We start from the raw sequence: 17,669 nt of genomic DNA, 5'->3' as shown, positions 1-17,669 counted from the left end.
GGAAACTACAGAATTCACGTAGGTACAGGAGACTGTTTATGAAATATAGGAGATTAATAAGTACTCCACTTTTCATAATTACCTTCCCCCCCCAGTTGGGAGGAAGTATATAGTTTTGATGAATAGATTGAAGATGATCAGAAGGTGGAAGTCAGCTTTCCCACGGCTGGGACGCTCTGGAGGCCTCGTGCTCAGAGAAGGGGATTCGGCACCGCCCCTGGGTGTCGCTGTGATACCAGCAGTTTTGTTAGGGTCTGCAGAACCAAAATAGGTTCACTCAAAGGCCAAAGAGTCCCTGACTCCAATCCACCTATTTCCTATTTGCCAGGAATTAGTAGAAAAGTCCAAGAACCAATCGATGTTTGGTGATAGAAATTTCCAGACTTCTGCATGACAGAAGCCTCACTGAGTCCCCTCTTCCTACAGCGGCCATGTGTGCCATGATGATGGTGGCTGAATGGTGGGCTTCTCGTGCTGTCCTCACTACATGCCGTGGTCAGCTTTCTCCTATAGAGGACTTCCCTTTCTTTCTTATTTATTTGCTTATTTATTTACATGAATTTGGGGTCATGGATTCTTATTTTATTAACTGGGTTCTAAGCCTTTGTTAACATGACTTATTCTGGTGCCCATAGTGTCCTCGTTTGCCCAGTGGCATCCCCTGCATGCTGGCTACTCTGACTGGTCCCCAGTGCTCCGGGGGCCCCCTCTGCTCTCTCGGATGCAGGAAGGTAGTCTGCCTCTCTGGTGCCTTCCCTGCCGCACACCTGGGGTCTGCTCTTTCCCAAGGAGGTTCTGTTTCTTGGGGACTGGTGTTTAGAAAGCCAGCTCTGCAGGGCGCCTGGGTGGCTCAGTTGGTTAAGCGACTGCCTTCGGCTCAGGTCATGATCCTGGAGTCCCTGGATCGAGTCCCGCATCGGGCTCCCTGCTTGGTGGGGAGCCTGCTTCTCCCTCTGACCCTCCCCCCTCTCATGTTCTCTCTCTCTCTCTCTCTCTCTCATTCTCTCTCTCTCAAATAAATAAATAAAATCTTTACAAAAAAAAAAAAGAAAGAAAGAAAGCCGGCTCTGCGTGCTGGCTGTGCTGACCGCTTCCGTGGCCTGGGAGCAGGCGGGGCTCAGAGACGGATGGGGCGGGCATGCACACACCCTCCTGCCTAGGTGGTGTTCCGTGTGTCCACGTGAACTGCAGAGCTCACACCGACACTTCTCATTCCAGCCCAGCGTCACAGGTCCACGGACCACCCTCTCTCTTTTCCGTATTGTCACCCCTCCTCCCATGATGAGAAACTTTGCTCCCAGTCTCCTTCATCTCCTTACTTATTGGCTTAATCCCAGAATGCTCAGAAAGAAATCATTAATCTGTGCCTCTGTGAGAAAGAAACCCGCCAGCCGGGGTTCCATATTTGTTGAGGGCGCATAGTCCGAGTAGAGTCTGAACACTGTGTCTCAGAGCTACTTGGGATCGTTCTTAGCGCCCCCGGCCCCACCCTTGTGCACTTGCGTTACCCCCTTGAAATGTGGTTTGGTTCATTTTGTTTCTGTTTGTATTTCATTTTTTCCCTTCCTCATACTTTTTGATTTTATTTATTTTCTTTTTTTTTTTTAAAGATTTTATTTATTTGACAGAGAGAGACACAGCGAGAGAGGGAACACAAGCAGGGGGAGTGGGAGAGGGAGAAGCAGGCTTCCTGCCGAGCAGGGAGCCCGATGCGGGGCTCGATCCCAGGACCCTGGGACCATGACCCCAGCCGAAGGCAGACGCTTAACCATCTGAGCCACCCAGGTGCCCCTGATTTTATTTATTTTCATTTTTTGAGTATGTGAGACATTAGTGCAGCCCCTAAAGCCAGCGATGTGTAAGAAACCGGACTCAAGAGAGTGGGGTCCCCGCCCAGCGGGCCCGTCCTTCCACCCGCCCCCGGCCCCACCCTTGCTCTCCTGATTTGCTTTCTGGACAAAAGAGGAAATACAGCATGTACTTTATCGGGATTCGGTCTTGCACCTAAGGGACGTCGTCCCGGTAGCTCCGTCGCACGCGGCGTTTCCACACCCCAGCGTGTCCCCGCAGCCCCTGGCCTGCGCTTGCCCTGGGATGATGACCTTGTGCGCACGTGCTTCCCTCCGCCGCCCCTGCATCGTCCGACTTCACCTGCAGAGGGGTTCCTACGGAAGGTGAGCAGGTACATAATTGGGTTCGATTTTGGCCAGTTTGCCGGTGCGAAGCATGTACCAGCTTGCGTTCCCCTTGCGGCCTGTGCCCACACGGTGTGGAGAGCGAAGCCTGGTGCTTTTTGCCAGTCCGACTGGTAACAAGTGGAAGCTCAGTGTGGGGGCCGTACTCGCTCCTCATGCCTTTGGCCTGTTTTTCTGTCAGGATTTTGGTCGTTGTTCCCACAAGTTTTAAGAGTTTTTTATACATCAGGAATACTAGTTTTGATCTGTGAGGTATATTGCAAATACTTTGCTCCAATCTGTCCACTGTTTTTTTAATTCTTTGTGTACATCTTTGCCATGTAAACCCCTCCCTCCCACCACGGTTCAAATTGACCAATTTCTTCTTCTTCTTTTTTTTAAGTGCTTCTGGCTACTGAGTTGCAGTTAGAAAGCTTTCCTCTGCTCCTGCTCCAGAGGAACCCCTGTGTCTTGTTCTGGGGCTTGTATTATTTCATTTTTTACAGCTAGGTCCCTGGTCCGCATGGCATTTACACTCGCGTGTGTGTGTGTGTGTTAGGTGTGGCTCTAAGTTGTCTTTTCCCAGGGGCTCCCCAGGTGTCCCAGCACCGCGGGGTAAACAGCAGTCGAGACGCCCCCTTGTCTGTCTGTCTGCCTGTCCGAAGGCTTGTCCTCTGCTGTCTCAAGCACGGCGGCTCCCAGGAGGGTTTGCGGGCTGGCAGGGCTCTCCGCCTGTTGTGAAAGTGTCTGTGGGCCTCCTGCACCTGACGCACGTCTGTCCCGTGCGGCCCTCTGGTGAACGCAGGTCTGTGTCCCTCCCTCTGCCCTGTGCCCCCCCAGCCGCTCACACTTGTCACTAGTGTCTTTCTGGGTTGCCCTCCTGCTTCTCTCCTCTGTGCTATTTTGCTGTTCAGCGCTGGTCTCCTCAGCCACATCTGATGGACTATTTAACCTATTCATTTCGTTTTTAGTTTTAATTAGTAACAGTTTTTTTCGCATGCGTTCACATGTGCCTGACCGTTTTTGGTGTTAGTGGTGGTGGGTGGTTCGCAGCCTCACTCGCTCCCTGCGTGCTCGCGCAGCGCAGGGTCTGGCTGTTACTGTCTGTCTTTGGCGGGGGAGAGACTGAGGTGCAGGGAGAGCTTACAGGACCCAGGGCTGTGCGGCTGCTGAGTGACAGTCCCCGACAGCCGCTGGCTCCTTGGATGACCCTGCCTGTTTCTTCACGCCTGGTGTGGAGATGTATTTTGTGGTCAGATCAGATTTTCCTGTAACTGAAGTCTGTCCTGGCCTGACTTCTACTCCCTGGGTTTTTCCCCTGCTTTTGATTTTATGCCTCGTAATGTTTCACAGACATTGTTTTGAGGTTGGTAACGTGCCCGTCCAGGGAGGATACGTGTCTGTGTCTGCCTGGTTGGGCCGTGCAGGCCGGCACGGCTTCACCTGGGACGCACTTCCGGATGCCTCTGCCGCCGTGTCTGTCGGGTCTTGGGGGTGTCGGATTCCCCCCCGAACCACTGCCAGGTGATCTCTGGTCGTGGACCCCCACGGGACTCTTCTTTCTTGATGAGCCCTCCCCGCCAGCGTCAGGGCCAGGCAGGGGTGCGTCCCTTCAGCAGAGAGGTTGGCCAGCCGCCCCCCACCCCAGGGGAGCCGCAGTCCCCTCTCCTCCTGCTCAGACCCCGGCTTGGTCTCCTGGCCTTCAGCCGTGGCTCTTAGCAGTGACCTGATGAGCGTGGCCGAGTCAGGTGGCAGCCTCAGGATGGCGCTGGCCTGCGTGCCGATGCCTGTCCGATTCAGCTCCTGCCTGCGACGGGTTCCTTCCTCTTCTCACAACCCAGCTGGGCTTGGAGACGGTTTTAAACACTTGAGGCCATACTGCCAGACTCAGAGGCTGCTCCTAACGGCTCCCTCTGTCACCAGCATGGGAGGCTGGCTTTCCTCTGAGGACACGTATTTTCATGAGGAACCGACTTTGTCTGTCACGATGTCAGGCGGCCAGCCTGGCAGACCAGGGGGTCTGGGGATGCTGAGGCCTGACCAGCCACGTCTGCCGAGCGAAGTGGACGCCCGCCACCGTGCGTAGCCGCCGCGGCCTCCGGAGGGCTCGTGGACAGTCCGCCGCCCCCCGCCGGAGCTGTCTCGGCGCTGCCGGCCCGACGGCGAGGGCGGCCGTGGCTGGGCCGTGCTGCCCGTCTTTCTGCCTTCGGAGGACGCCCCTCGCGTGCGACTGCCTCTCGGGCCTGCTCCGAGCACGCACTCTCACACTGCGGGGATGACTCACTGCCTGCTGCAGGGACATTTGCGTCGGCTGCTCTTGTCAAGTACTTCGGTTGCTTTCCGTTAAGAGTATATTTAAAATGATGAAATGAGTGCGAGCAGAAGCCAGGCTCTGCCGCTGAGCACATCTGTGTGCCGGTCGGAGGAGGAGCGGGGGAGCTGGGTGAGGAGCCGGCGGAGCGGCCAGCCGCCCTCCCCTCGCGCTCCCGTGCACAGAGGTCCAGCCTGGGCCAGGGAGCTTCTTAGCACCAGTTTCTCCTTTAGCCCCCTGCCCTTGGGCACCCTCTGTGTGCTGGGTGAGGCCCCCGAAATGTCTTCCCGGGACGTGTCCTCCCTGGCTCCCTGCGCCTCAGCCCTGCCGGCGAGGAGCGCGTGCCCTGGCCAGCACAGGGACACCGAGGTGCAGAGAGCGCCGGCCAGCCGGGTACGCACCTGTCCTGGGAGGAGCTACGAAACCTCATCGTGTAGACGACGAAGCGCAGAAGGAAGGCGGTTTGCCTGAGGCCCCCTGCCCGTGCCAGCCCTGGGCCTTGGGCCAGGGGCCCCGCCTCCTGCTGAAGCTCCCTGTCCACTTTGCCAGCCAGGCCTGTGTGTGGGGCCGGAGTGGACGGATGGGCTACAGACGTCTGCTGGTTGTGCCGCGGTGCCGAGGGCCGGGGAGCGCCCCGAGGGACGGTCGCAGAGATGAGCCGCGCTTCCTTGGGCCGTGCTGGTAAAGGCGTCACGGTCCTTGTTCCAGCGGCTCCGTTCGTTTTTGTAGAAGGCAGATGTGGAAGTTGTAATTTAGTTGGACACACAAGGAGAAGCGTGAATTTGTCTTTCCTCTGTAGCAGTGCAATGCTTTGTTTTTCTTAACAAAACTGTAAATAACAGTCGAGTGTTTGCTTGAGACTGGAGGACAGTAGGGGAGATTTTTATTCTTGGATTTTACTATCTGGCCTTGGCCTTCTTTCAAACAAGGAAGAAAGGGCAGAATGTAAAATTGGGTGTGTGTGTGCGCACGCGCACTGTGTTTGACCCCTCCGTGACCGCAGGTGGAGACACGTGCAGTGCTGTGTTCCGCTCAGGGTAGGTGCTGTCTGCAGAGAGGGGCTTGTGTGGTTCTTCACCGACCGTGCGGGTCAGGGATGGTGGCATCTCTCGTTGACCCCTCGTGGACCTGGAGCCCAGGGCAGAGGGGTGGTGATGGCACCGAGATGACTTGGGTGGGAGGCAGGGCCCCGCCTCTCCCCCAGATGCCACTCTGCCCCGCCGGTTGGCCTGCCCAGCCTGCTGTCCAGCCCCAGTGCAGGGGAGCACTGTGTGAGGCCAGCAGAGAGCATGCAGTGGCGTCTGGTGCCTTTTGATGGATGGTGATGATTTTATCATATTGCTGAGATCCCTCAAGTCTGAACTGAGAATATCTGGTTGTGATTTTTGGGACTCTGGATTTTTCACTGAGACTTCTTTTGAGGAGTGTTCTCTGTCTCCCCAGCACGTTATGTTAGTGCTTGAGGGGACCGCAGGATCTCTGCTCTTGGGGAGCATGTCAAGTAATCCTTTCTGAGCCCTTTAGGCTCGGGAGGGGCCCATGGGGCGAGCTTGGCCCTGCCCGCAGGTCCTCTTGCTGTGTCACCCTGTGGAGAGGCTGCTCTGGAGTGGTTAGAAAGTCTCAGCATGGGAATTTTGTGGGAAATGCAGTTTAAAGGATCCATTTTCATGTTTGTTTAAAACAGAAACATGAAGTTTTAGCACTTCTGTCGCTGAGTGTGTGACTGGGGAGGGGCCGAGCTGCCCTCTCCCGTAGTGCTCACCTCTGCTCTCATCCGGGAGAGAATTAGGCACGGGGCGGGGCCTCCATTCCAACAGAGCCCTGGGTTTTCAGGGTCCTTTCATTTCTCGAACCTGCCAGCAACACCCAGGCTTCTACATTTCCCGGCCGTGCAGAGCAAGATGCTAGGTGTTATGTGTCTGTGCGGGAGACAGCTGACGCCGGCTAAGGGCACTTCATCCTGCTCTTTGTGTGACGGGTGGCTCAGCGGTCCTCACTGGCCCAACCAGGCAGCGTTGCCAGGGCCAGACGTTGCGACACGGTGCCGAACAAGCGTGCGGATGACGCCAGGCGTTTTGTTTGTGTGCCGTGAAGGCTGCTGAGCGCGAGAGTGGGCATCCTGCCGCCAAGGGGTGCACAGAGCTCCGATGGGGCCAGGCGCTGCGAAACTCTGGGAGATTCTGTTTTCTTCTGTGTAAGATAGAACCAACGCTGCTTGACCTGGCCAAAAGCACGATGGGCCAGACAGCCATCCCGTGCCCGCGTGCTGTTTCGTAAATGTCAGTAAACACCATTGGCATCTGTTGCAGAGAGGATGATGGGATTGGCTTGTAATGCGACCCGACAGGGACTCATTCCCTTAGTGGCCGTTTGAGGAAGAGCAGAGGGGAATACCAGTGGCTGTCGCCTTTGTCCTGAGGCCCCGAGGCCTGCCTAGTGGCGCTGCTCAGGCTCGGCCTCTGGTAGTGGTCATGGCACCTTTCCCTGGGGAGCTGGCCCGAAGGCTCAGGCCGGCAGCCCCTGTCTAGTGTTCTCCAAGCAGGCTCGGCCGCTGTACAGCCTCTGGTGGGCACTGGCTGCTTCTCTCTTTACTTATTTATTTCCCCTCTTTATTTTTATGGGAGATGCACCCCCGAACCCCAGGAAAGAAACTGTGGTCTTCGGTGGGGATACCAGTGGCAGCAGCCTTGTCTGGGAGTCCTTCAGATTGCGGCTGGGGCACGAGGCCCCTTCGTGTCCGGGGGCTGACCCGGCGACACGGAGGCCCGGGAGCTGCTGCATTCAGTTTTGAGTGCAAGAGGCGAAGCGAGTGGTGGGCAGGCCAGCAGGCCAGCAGTCCACAGACCTTGGACGTTTGGTGGCACTGGTCCCCGAGGCTCCAGAGTTGCCTGGTGCCCGCTTTTCTCGAGAGGGCTGGGTATTCTCTGGTTTCTGGGAGCTGCTCCAGGGGCTTTCCAGCCAATGCTCTTTATTACTTATGTAGGTACAGGTGTAACCTTCATTCTTGGCAACCAGCAGAGAGCCCAGACTTTTACCGAATCAGATGACAAATCTGAGCCTGAAGCAGGTGGGGGTGGAGAGGAGGATCATGTCTGTGGCCACGCCTGCTAACTACCACTGGGATCGGACTGGAGCTGTCCTGCCCGGTCAGCGGGGAGGGCCCTGCAGGACAGGACGGGAAGCAGAGCAGGGCCTGGGACAGGGAGCTGGACGGCAAGGGCTGGGCATGCTGCGGGGCGTGGGCTTTGCTGCTCTGGCCCATCATCACTTGTGAGCCACTTCGGGGCCCGGCCCGATCTTCCCCCGCTGTGGTTATAGGCACAAGTTTGTGGGTGATCTAATGCTCAGATGGGTGCTCCTATGCCCCCCAGGCCTGCAACGCTCCCTGGGGACCCTGTTCACGAGGGGCAGGGGATCTATTTCCTTATTTGCTCTTGGGAGGCTTGCTTTGTTTAGGCTGACTGCCCCTAGATGGAAAGCGGCATGAGACCAGAGCCAGCACAGCGCGGGTAATGTTGGAAGAGTGAGTGCGATCGCAGGTGGTTGAAGAGACGTACCTGCGTCAGACAGCTGTAGGTTGCACTGAACGTTTATCGGCAGTTCTGAGCATGTGGAGAATGTTGGCCTGATCATGTGGCTCAGGCAGATTAAAGTCACGGTTGGTTTTCTTCACTGTCCAGCGGCCATGGCCTTGGCAGTGGCTTTGGACACGGCTCACCTGCAGCAGGGCAGTGGTGGTTCAGGCATCCTGTCAAAGCATTGCACCCACGTGTCTGTTTCAGAGAAAGGCGTGTTTTCCAGTGACTCCCGCTTTGCACACGGTGACCCTGGCCTGGCCTCCCTCGCTGGCATATATGGGCTCTTCTCTGTCGATCCCTTTGACCCTGCCATAACCAGGTCGGTGTAACAAGAAAAAGACAGCCCAGCTGTGCACAGTGCAGGGCCCCGTCCCCCCACCCACGTTAGGAAAACACCGATATATTGGCAGGGCATCTTCCAGAAGTCCCTCACCAGATAGCTGGGGGTGTGGCCGTCACTGTGTAGGGCTCCGTGATGTCCTCTGCAGTCACTCCGCTCTGCTCTGCATCCTCCTTACGCTCGTGCACATTGTCTGGTCTGCTCAGTGACATCTGGGGCTCCTTGTGCTTATCCCTTTCGTGGTGGTGCCTTTCCATGCTGGGGGCCGAGGGGGGTGCAGAGAGCCAGCCCTGCCTGGGAGGGGCTGCCCTGTGCGGTTTCCCCTGCCTCAAGGTCTGAGCTTCTTTGCCTCCAGGGCTCAAGGAACAAGCTGTTCCGCAGCCAGGCCTTCCCGCGGTGCCAGCCTTAGGTCCTCTGTGACACTGCCCGCCCTTGGGGCTGCACTGTGCCCCTTGCCTGGTAAGTGTTGCCCTTGAGACAGCTCTCCCCCAACAAGTGTCTGCTGCCCCCGGTGCAGTGAGGAGAGTGGGATCTGAAGTCCACTGAAACACCACTGCTGTCCTGTCTGGGGGCCCTGGACCAGGCCTGGGCGAGATGGCAGACGTGGGGGAGTCCAGGGGGCTTCTGCCCATGGCTGGACAGACCAGACCGCTGGGTCCACTGCCTCATTCGATTTCTTGCCCACCGGGTCGGCCGGACCGCTTCTGTGTATTAATATGAGAAAATTTTAAATTCTCACTTCCCCTTGTGCAGAATGGTTTACCAGGAGGCCGGTGATTGCCCCGGACCACTCAGCTGAGGAGAGTTTCCGTGGCTTAGTGGTTAGATTTTGTGCAGAATGGTTCACCTGGAGGTCAGTGGTTGCCCCGGACCACTCAGCCGAGGAGACTGTGGCTTAGTGGTTAGATTTCCGTCCTGCATGAAATGAAGCCCCTTAGGAGCTTGACTGCCAGATGGGTACCTCGGCTGTGGGTCTGATTCTTCTTACCTAGAGCTCATGGGCTGCTCCAGGTGACCTTGGGGAAGCTCTGTGCCCCTGGCACCCTCGTACTTGACGCTGGCCCCCACTGGTCGGTCTGGGTGGGTTGAGATGGCGGGCAGCAGCCCTGGAGGGGCCGCTCTGGAGCATGCTCTTGAAAGGGGCTCCCCCTTGCTTGCTGGCCATCACAGCCTCGGCGCCTGGAGGGGGGGGGGGGCAGGTCTTCTTGATACGAATCCTCACTGCTTCCCAAGCAAGCTGAGGGGGCGCACGGTGTTTGCTCCCCAGTGTGGCTCCAGAGCTCCCATAACACTTGCTCCAAGGTTCTCCGTCCACATGCCCGAAGTGTGTCTTCTCCCCTCCGGGGTCCCACACCTGCCCTTGCTGGCGGGGCTCTGGCCCTTTCTCGTTGGGACTCTCTGTAGCCCAGTCTGCAGACCCCTTCCTGTACATTTCCGAGGCTGAGGTCTGGAAAATGAACGTTGGGCCACAGAGAACTGAGGTTTTCCCCACATTTGCATGTGGAACGAGGAGAAATGCTCGGTTTCAGGAAGAGGTAGGAGTGGTTGGTGTCCTATGTCTTCTTCCGAGGGCGTTTGCTCTAAGAGCCAGGTAAAGTGTGCAGCGGTGTGTCTTCGTGGGAGCGGTCCCGGCCGCCAGAGCCCACGTTCTGGGCATTCTCTGGGAGTCGGGAGCCTCGAGTCTGCGGTGATCCCGCACAGCATCTGCTTGTTACGTAATGTGACAACACGGGGATGAAATAGAAACCAGATGTCGGGGCGGGGCGATGCAGTCCTCATCAGTGGGCGCCGGCAGGGCACGGCTCGACTTTCCTCCTCCGTTCCGGGCTGACTGCCCTGAGAGGACTGGCTCTGGAGGGGCCGCTGGGACCTAAACAAAAGCCTTGGCTGAAGGTAAAGTGCGACTCGCTCTCCGGAGAAACTTGTACGGGATTTTCTGTGTCCTGTTACGTAACTGTGGAGGGTCATTCTGCGTGGCCTAGTGACTTGCTAGCTGGTCACCTTAGAACGTCGGAACTCAGCGGGTGCTGAGCGGTGGCCTCTCCCACCGCCTCCTCCAGCCTCCATGCCCTGCGGCAGGGTGTGGGGTAGGATAAAGGGGGTCCGCAGTTGTCCGGGTGAGGGGCTGGGGCATTGGGCACTGCCCGTGGGGGCAGGTTACTGCCCACAGACAGCGCCAGCTCCTGTGTCCTGCTACGGCGCGCTGCCCGCCGCTCCCCCACGCCACAGGCTCCGCCCCCCGGCGCCAGAGGCCCCACTCCCCACCCCGTCCCCGACGCCAGAGGCCCCGTCCCCCATGCTCTGCACGGACTGCGCCATGAGCGCCGGGCTTTGTCCAGAAGCGGAGTGCCTCCCTCTTGGGAAGTGATAGCCGTCTGGGGATGGTGGTTGCATGTTTCGCTCTTGTCTAAAAACCGAGCGTATCTCCTTTACCATCTTTTTCCGTTGGTAGGCTGATCTTACAGAGAGACCTGTAGATTCCCTACTTTGCTAAGAAGACCCTCTGGAAACAAAACCTAGGAATCTTGGCTGTCATTTCTCACGCCTGGGTTGCTTTAAAGCCTCATGGGATTGTTAAATTCTTGCTAGGGACATCAGGGCTGACTGCCACTCAGGTCGTCCTGTCATCCTGTGTCACCAGGGACCCCCAGCTCAGTGAGGTGGAGCCAGGTCTGTGATTCCTTCTAGTCCCGAGCACGAACTTCCCCGCTGGGTTCTCACTTTGTCATCTCTGAAACGATAGCCAGTATTCATGGAACGCTTTCTGGATGCTAGGCCAATGCTGAGCATGTGAATGAAATTTCTCACAGAATCCTTCAAACACACCTATACAAGCAGGTACTTTTATAACCCTATTTCACTGTGAGGCCCAGGCCCAGGAGGGGGGGCATGCCGTGTCCAGGTTCTCAGAGTTAGGGGCTGTGGCTGGGATCCAGCCCAGGCAGGGCCTCTGGCGACAGGATGTCTCTGGCGTTTTCCAGCTCTTGACTGCGTGGCCTTCACTTCCGGGTGGATGCAGGGCCTTCACTTCTGGGTGGACGCTGGGCCTTCGCTGGGTGTTGCTTCTGGGCCTTGCGTGTTCAGTTTGTGTGGGAACGTCAGAAGTGAGGGGCAGAGATCCTCACCTTGACACAGGGAGATGTGTGCGCCGTTCCTAAATCCCCGTCCTGGGAGAAAATGTAAAACACTCCAACAGCCTTGTTCTGTTATGATGGTTCAGAAAGAGAACTTGAAAAAAACCCACCTGGTGGTGTTTGCAAGACTAAGCGTGGTTGTCAGAAAATTATCCAAGTAAGTAGAACTTTTCCTAAAATCATTTCCTCAAACAGGAGTTGCCCTTTGACCATTTGGAATCCACGGTGAGCCGTGAGAGACCCGCGAGAAGTAGCACCCTGTTTTCCAGGCGGGGGCAGGGCTGCTGTCACCATGAAGAGGACCAAGGCCCTGGGACCTCTGGCTGGTCCGGCTGCCAGCCTTTAAGGCCCACTGGGTCCCAGCAGGGGCTGTTGGGCATCACAGGGAGGCTGCCATCATGTCTTGTCTCGGGCTCTGCGGTGCTTTGTTTCTAAATATAACCCCTTTTTCGTGTTTCTAAAATCAGCGCATGTTTCTCTGAGGGTCTTGGGCGCAGACCCCACCCGGCAGAGGACGGCCACTGGGGCACGGAGTTCACTCCGGGTACAGGCTGTGTGCCCAGAGCTCCTGCCCTCCTTCGTGTCAGGTTTCCAGACCCTTCCAGGCACCGGATGCAGTGAGAAGGCAGGGCGTGCATGGGCACAGCCTGAGAAGGATCTTCCTGGCAGCGTGGCCTCTGGAGTATGTGGGGCCAGAAGAGGATCCTGAGGAGCAAATCCAGTACTGCGGCCAGGCCTGCAGCCCCCATGCCCCCTGCTGTTCCACGTCGTGCCGGACTTGGGGTGCCTAGCTCCCTAGGGAGGCGTGGCAGGAGGGGACAAGGGGTTGAGGCCCTCCTCCTGCATCCCCAAACATCCCATGCATCTCAGAAGCCCTTTCCAGAAGGCTCTCTTTAAATAGTCCCTACACAGTGTGGGACTGGGTGGGAAACGAGGGGGGAGGGTCACCAGCTGTTGTCTGGGGAACCGGGGGATGAGGGTTCTGCCTTTGCTCTTATTGTACCTCCACGACAGCCCCCCATCATGTTTAAATCAAGTGGGTGCTGGGGCCAGGCTGTGCCTTGTCTGAGGGTCTTGGTCTGGGCAATGCTGGGGACCCTGCCCCGGTGGCCAGCCCTGCTGTTGAGCGGGTGTCCGATGACTTGTTTTAAATGATGTTTTTGCATGAGGACTGAAGGCCGTGAGGCTGGAGCATGGTCAGTGTGCTGCTGGTCCGGCTACTGAGGGACGGGCTGCATGAGGGGCCCAGACGTGTGTTTACCCAGGACTGCTTGGCCTGGGCACAGTGTCAGCCGACTCAGTCACTGACTCCTTGGTCGCAGTCACTGGCCTTTGGCCTCAGGTCAGTGGCCTCCATCCGACCGTTGGCCTGAGAATCGTGACAGGGGCAGAACCTTTCCTGCCTTCAAAGCGTAGGAAGAGATGGGAGACGCCAGGAAAGCAGAAATTGGGACTTTCTTCAGAGAAGTGACTTCTGGGGAAGAGCCGGGTACCTGTGAACCCAGATCCATCATTGGTTTCCAGAAGCAAGACTGACAGTGGCATTCTCTGAGATCTTGAATCATCACCTAATTATTGAAATGTGATGATTCTCTCACATAGGCAGTCTAGAACCGCAAGGATCATTTCTTTTTTTAAGATTTTATTTATTTATTTGACAGAGAGAGAGACAGCGAGAGAGGGAACACAAGCAGGGGAGTGGGAGAGGGAGAAGCAGGCTTCCCGCGGAGCAGGGAGCCCAATGCGGGGCTCGATCCCAGGACCCCGGGATCATGACCTGAGCCGAAGGCAGATGCCCAACGACTGAGTCCCCCAGGCACCCCAGCAAGGATCATTCCTGCTGTTGGGAGACCACTGCACTTCTGAGTGTACCCACAGTTCATCATCATCTGGAAGACCGGTAACCTAATGCTTCTCTGCTGCCTGCCTGGCCATCTTGAATGTTGTCGAGATTCCTGGCCTGTGAGGGCAGTGACAGCCATGTTCCCAAATGTGTTTAGGTAATGGGTTTCAGAAAAGTGTTTGCTAAGGATTTGTCTATACAGATCTAACTGGGCGTGTGCACTTCTGTGTGTGTGTGTGTGTGTGTGTGCATACGTAACATTTAAATTTGAAATGCAAGTTTCATCTGTCCATTTGTCTAGGGATGGCTAGAATTTAGTAACTAAATGAAACTAAGCTGCACATATGCAAATAATTTGAACATGATTGAAAACCAAACTGAGTTCTTATTTATCCTGCCTACAAATCTGGAAACTTGTAGAACTTATTTTGGCATTCTCTTTTGAAAATAATTCATGCAGAAATAGTGTTATATATGCAAAAATACAAAAAAGGATAAAGAAAAACCCAGAAAGCCCTTTTCCCCTTTCCGGGCTCCAGCAGAGTGGCTTCCACAAGGGAAGGGCCAGGAGGGGGCTGTCCTGTGTCAGCTCTGAGTGCGTGGGGGAGGATGCCTGTGGCATGGCCTTCGGGGAGACCCAGACTCTCCAGGAAAGGGGATGTGGACCCACAGTGCTCCACCGAACCAGGCTCCGCAAAACTGTGCAGGAGTGAGGAATGTTCCCACCATCGTCCAGAAAATGTACTGAGGATAGAGATTCAGGAAACAAACCCCTACGTCAGCTACTGATGCACCTGCCGCCTCTTGAGAAACCTGTAGACCACTAACGTGTGGATGCTTACCGCTGGGTGGCGGTCATTGCAGTTAGGGAACACAGCGGAACATGAGAATCAGAAGAAAGAAGATGAGCGTGGCCATATTTGTGCTACTCAAATTGATTTCTCGTCTGTACTTAGACTAGAGAAATGCTTGCTGAGCCTTCGGCCGGCCCAGAGGTGCTGGACTCTGCTGAGTGACACGGAACAGGTGCCGTCCAGACTGTGTGGCCCTCACCATGCCTTCCTCTGGGCCCTGTGGGTCACCATGGAGACCTTGCCCCAAATCATTTTCATTTTCTTTCTTCTTTTTGCCAGCTCTAGAAAACCATAGGTAGAATCCTGTCTGCTTGAAAATAGGCGTTGTGCTGTGCTGTTCCTAATCCCTACGGAATAGTTTAGGAAACAGGTACTGGCAGTGCCTGCAGGCACGAGGGGACAGCCCTGCGGTTGGGCTCCTGCCTCCTGGGGCCTCTTAGCGGAAAACGGTGGTGTTCATGGAGCCCGGCAAACGGGAACATCGTCATCTGCGTACAACTTTTTCTCAGGCCTGGATCTCCTTTTAAAACAGCATGTTTTTTGAAGGAGCAAGAAGTTTAAACAGACTTAAACAATTTATTTTGCACACGGAGTTTTTAGGATGTTTTCATGGGTGCTGTGTTGTTCCATCTGAGCTTCCCAGGAGCCTTGCGGATTCAGCTGGGCCTGCCGTGTGAATGCTTTTCACGTTAGAAAGAACATCATGCCACCACCTAGCATCCTTCCTTGCTCACGGTGCACGCAGTGTTTACTCAGCCCTCATGGCAAGAAGTTAAGATTTCTTGCCCCGGGTGCGGGGCCTGTCCGCGCCCAGCCACGGCCACGTGGACTGAGGGCTTCCTGGACTCTACTGCACATTTCCTGCATTCATTTCATCGTTGTGTGAGGGACCAGGTTCAGCAGCTCGTCTGAGGTTAGCAGGCCTCCGTGGGAAGGCTGGGGTGGAGACGCAGGCCCTCTGATGTTGGAGCTGGGCTGCCAGCTTGGGGGGCTGTCCTCAGTGAGGGGAGGGCCCGGGGAGGGAGCGCTGGGGAGGGGTCGAGGAGGCCACCGGTTACAGAGGCAGGGATCCTTAGTAGGTGCTTGATGGGGGCAGGAGCTGGGACCCCGAGGCTGAACATTGACAGGGACCCCAGGGGAAAGGGACCTCGGGCATCGGGTGGGTGCACGAGTCCCCGACAAAAGGTCCTGGGCCTGCCCAGGAGGTGTGGGTGAGCGCCGTGCCCTGCTGTCTATGCAGAAAACACAGCTGCAGCAGCTTCTTTTTAAGAATGAGGAACGGGACTCTGGTTGCTGCAGGATGCAGTTTACAAATGAGCTGTTTTTACAAATGACGCGGACGGCGATCAGGCTGACTCAAAATTTTCATTTGATGAGCAGATCATTGAGGCAACAGCTCAACTGGTTGGTTTTCTCAACTGTGAGTCAAAAAAAACAAAAAAACAAAAAAAACCACTGAAAATGTTATGACCAGAGGGTTTCAAGAGAAGAACAAAGCAATAGCCGTAGTGAGAGGATCCCTGGGAGAACAATGGGGCTGTGCCCATGGCCAGCAGCCACCTCCGCGCCGGCCCGTGTCTCCTCCCACGGCTGCCGGAGGTGTTTGGGGACATTGCAAGAGGATGAAACTGGCTCCCTTTATCGAAGATGGCAGGTCTGGGTGAGGAGAGGAAGCGAAAGTTCACCCAGGCACTAGAGGAAGACAAAATACATTAGTGTAGATAGAAAGCAAGAAGCCATTCTTTCTTTTTTTTTTTTTTTTTAAGATTTTTTATTTATTTATTTGAGAGAGAGAATGAGAGAGAGCACATGAGAGGGGGGAGGGCCAGAGGGAGAAGCAGACTCCCTGCCGAGCAGGGAGCCTGATGCGGGACTCGATCCCGGGACTCCAGGATCATGACCTGAGCCGAAGGCAGTCGCTTAACCAACTGAGCCACCCAGGCGCCCAAGAAGCCATTATTTCTAATTATTGGGTCCTGGTGGCTTCCCTGGAGCCCCGTCCTTCGGGCTGTCTCAGCCTGTCCCTGCTCTGGCTGATGATGAGGCTTGGTGCCCACTCAGGACAACGGGGTGACTGTCTCTCCGGCCCTTCCCTGCCTTGGCCCCCGCTTCTTTTCCCTCTTGGTAATACCAGTTCTCATGTCCCAAACGCTCAGCAAGGACCCTCTGATGGGGAAGAATTCAACCTGAGAGCCACTTTGGGGGAGGGAAAAAGGGGACTTGCCTTTCTTAAGAGTGGACGGTTGTCAGATGATTTCCTTCGTGGACAGTTTTCCCCAGAGGGGGTGCTCGTTTAAAACGCCCCGTGTCCACATGGCTACCGCTACCCTCAGGCCAAGCAGAAGTAGAGGAGGGTGCTGTTTTCCTGGAGGGCCTGGGGGGTGGGTTTGGGGGCTGGCCAGCCATGCCCCGTGTCGTTGGGTTTCTTGGTTCCTTCCACTGCGCGGTTGGAAAAGGGAGGATATTGGAGATGGTTTGAGCCCCTGGGCAAAACCAGCACATGGAGTTCCCTTTCCTCCGAGGGAAGCGCTTCTTCCCCGGTCTGCTGGCCTGTCTGTGAGCTGCCGCGAGGACAGCGGAGTTTCAAACCTGGACTCCGTGCAGGGGCCTCCAGTCTCTGCTCCCGTCCCGGCAAGCCTCCGAGGGGCCTGTGGGATCCGATGTGCTCACTGGAGCGACAGATGAATTTGCTGACGTTGTACTTGCCCTGACTCTGAAGCCGGCCCACCCAAAGGTCCCTGGGAACTTCCCCCCAACAGCTGTTTTGGCCGCCCTGCCCGCTGTTTCCTGTGGCGCATCCATGCACTCCTTTGGAGAAAATGTACTCCAACCAGAATAGAGACCTTAGTTGTTCAGCGTGAGTCCTGCAGGGGTCACAGCTGCTTTTTCTCACAGCCTGAGAGCCTACAGGTGTCTTCTGCTCACTTTGCCGAGCTTCAGTTCAGGTATTGATCATCTTGAACCTTCTTTCCATGACTGCAGAATTGTTCTGGACTCCACACGGTGATGACATGCTTGTAAAGGGCTCAGAAGCCTTCTTATTTATTTATTTTATTGTTAAGAAGGAAAAGGTGGGTGGCTTCAGTCTTTGGCATAACCTCTTCGACACCAGTGATGAGCTGGTCCGTTGGAGACACAGACCGTGTTGGGATGTTGTGCTCGGCATCCACAGTCCGTTAGCCCTGTGGCATGATTATGTCTTTCTCGTTCGTGTTTCCCAGAGAAAGAAGTGAGTAAAGCCTCAGCAGGATTCGGGGACGTGGGCCTGCGTGGAGGGCCTCACTTGGCATCGTTCTGTATCGGCTGCTACTCTCGTCCGAGACGTGTGGTTACTCTCAGAGCCGATAGAGGACGGTTACGTTCGGACCAGACAGGCAGGAGGAACATTCCACAGGAGTGAGAAACTCACAAACTCTAAAAATACCCCACAAAACC

The 17,669-nt window shown here is 56.0% G+C and overlaps 1 protein-coding gene across 9 annotated transcripts in view; it reads left to right on the top strand.

The window, feature by feature from the left end:
* HDAC4 (histone deacetylase 4) overlaps positions 1-17,669 on the top strand; it is a 297,813-nt gene that overhangs the window by 64,816 nt on the left and 215,328 nt on the right. The window contains exon 1 of one of the 9 annotated variants that reach the window (XM_064587382.1): positions 9,562-10,296. The exons of the other annotated variants lie outside the window; for them this stretch is intronic. The gene's annotated coding sequence lies outside the window, so the exon portion shown is untranslated. Of the gene's footprint in view, positions 1-9,561; positions 10,297-17,669 lie in introns of those variants that run through there. 9 annotated transcript variants of the gene reach the window in all.

Source organism: Mirounga angustirostris, unplaced genomic scaffold (genome assembly GCF_029215605.1).
Source record: "Mirounga angustirostris isolate CCGP_5_RB_7025 unplaced genomic scaffold, mMirAng1.0.hap1 SCAF_3, whole genome shotgun sequence".
NCBI classification, from domain to species: Eukaryota; Metazoa; Chordata; class Mammalia; order Carnivora; family Phocidae; genus Mirounga; species Mirounga angustirostris.
The sequence above is the reverse complement of the archived record's forward strand: the minus strand, read 5'-3'. Positions and strand labels throughout refer to the sequence as shown.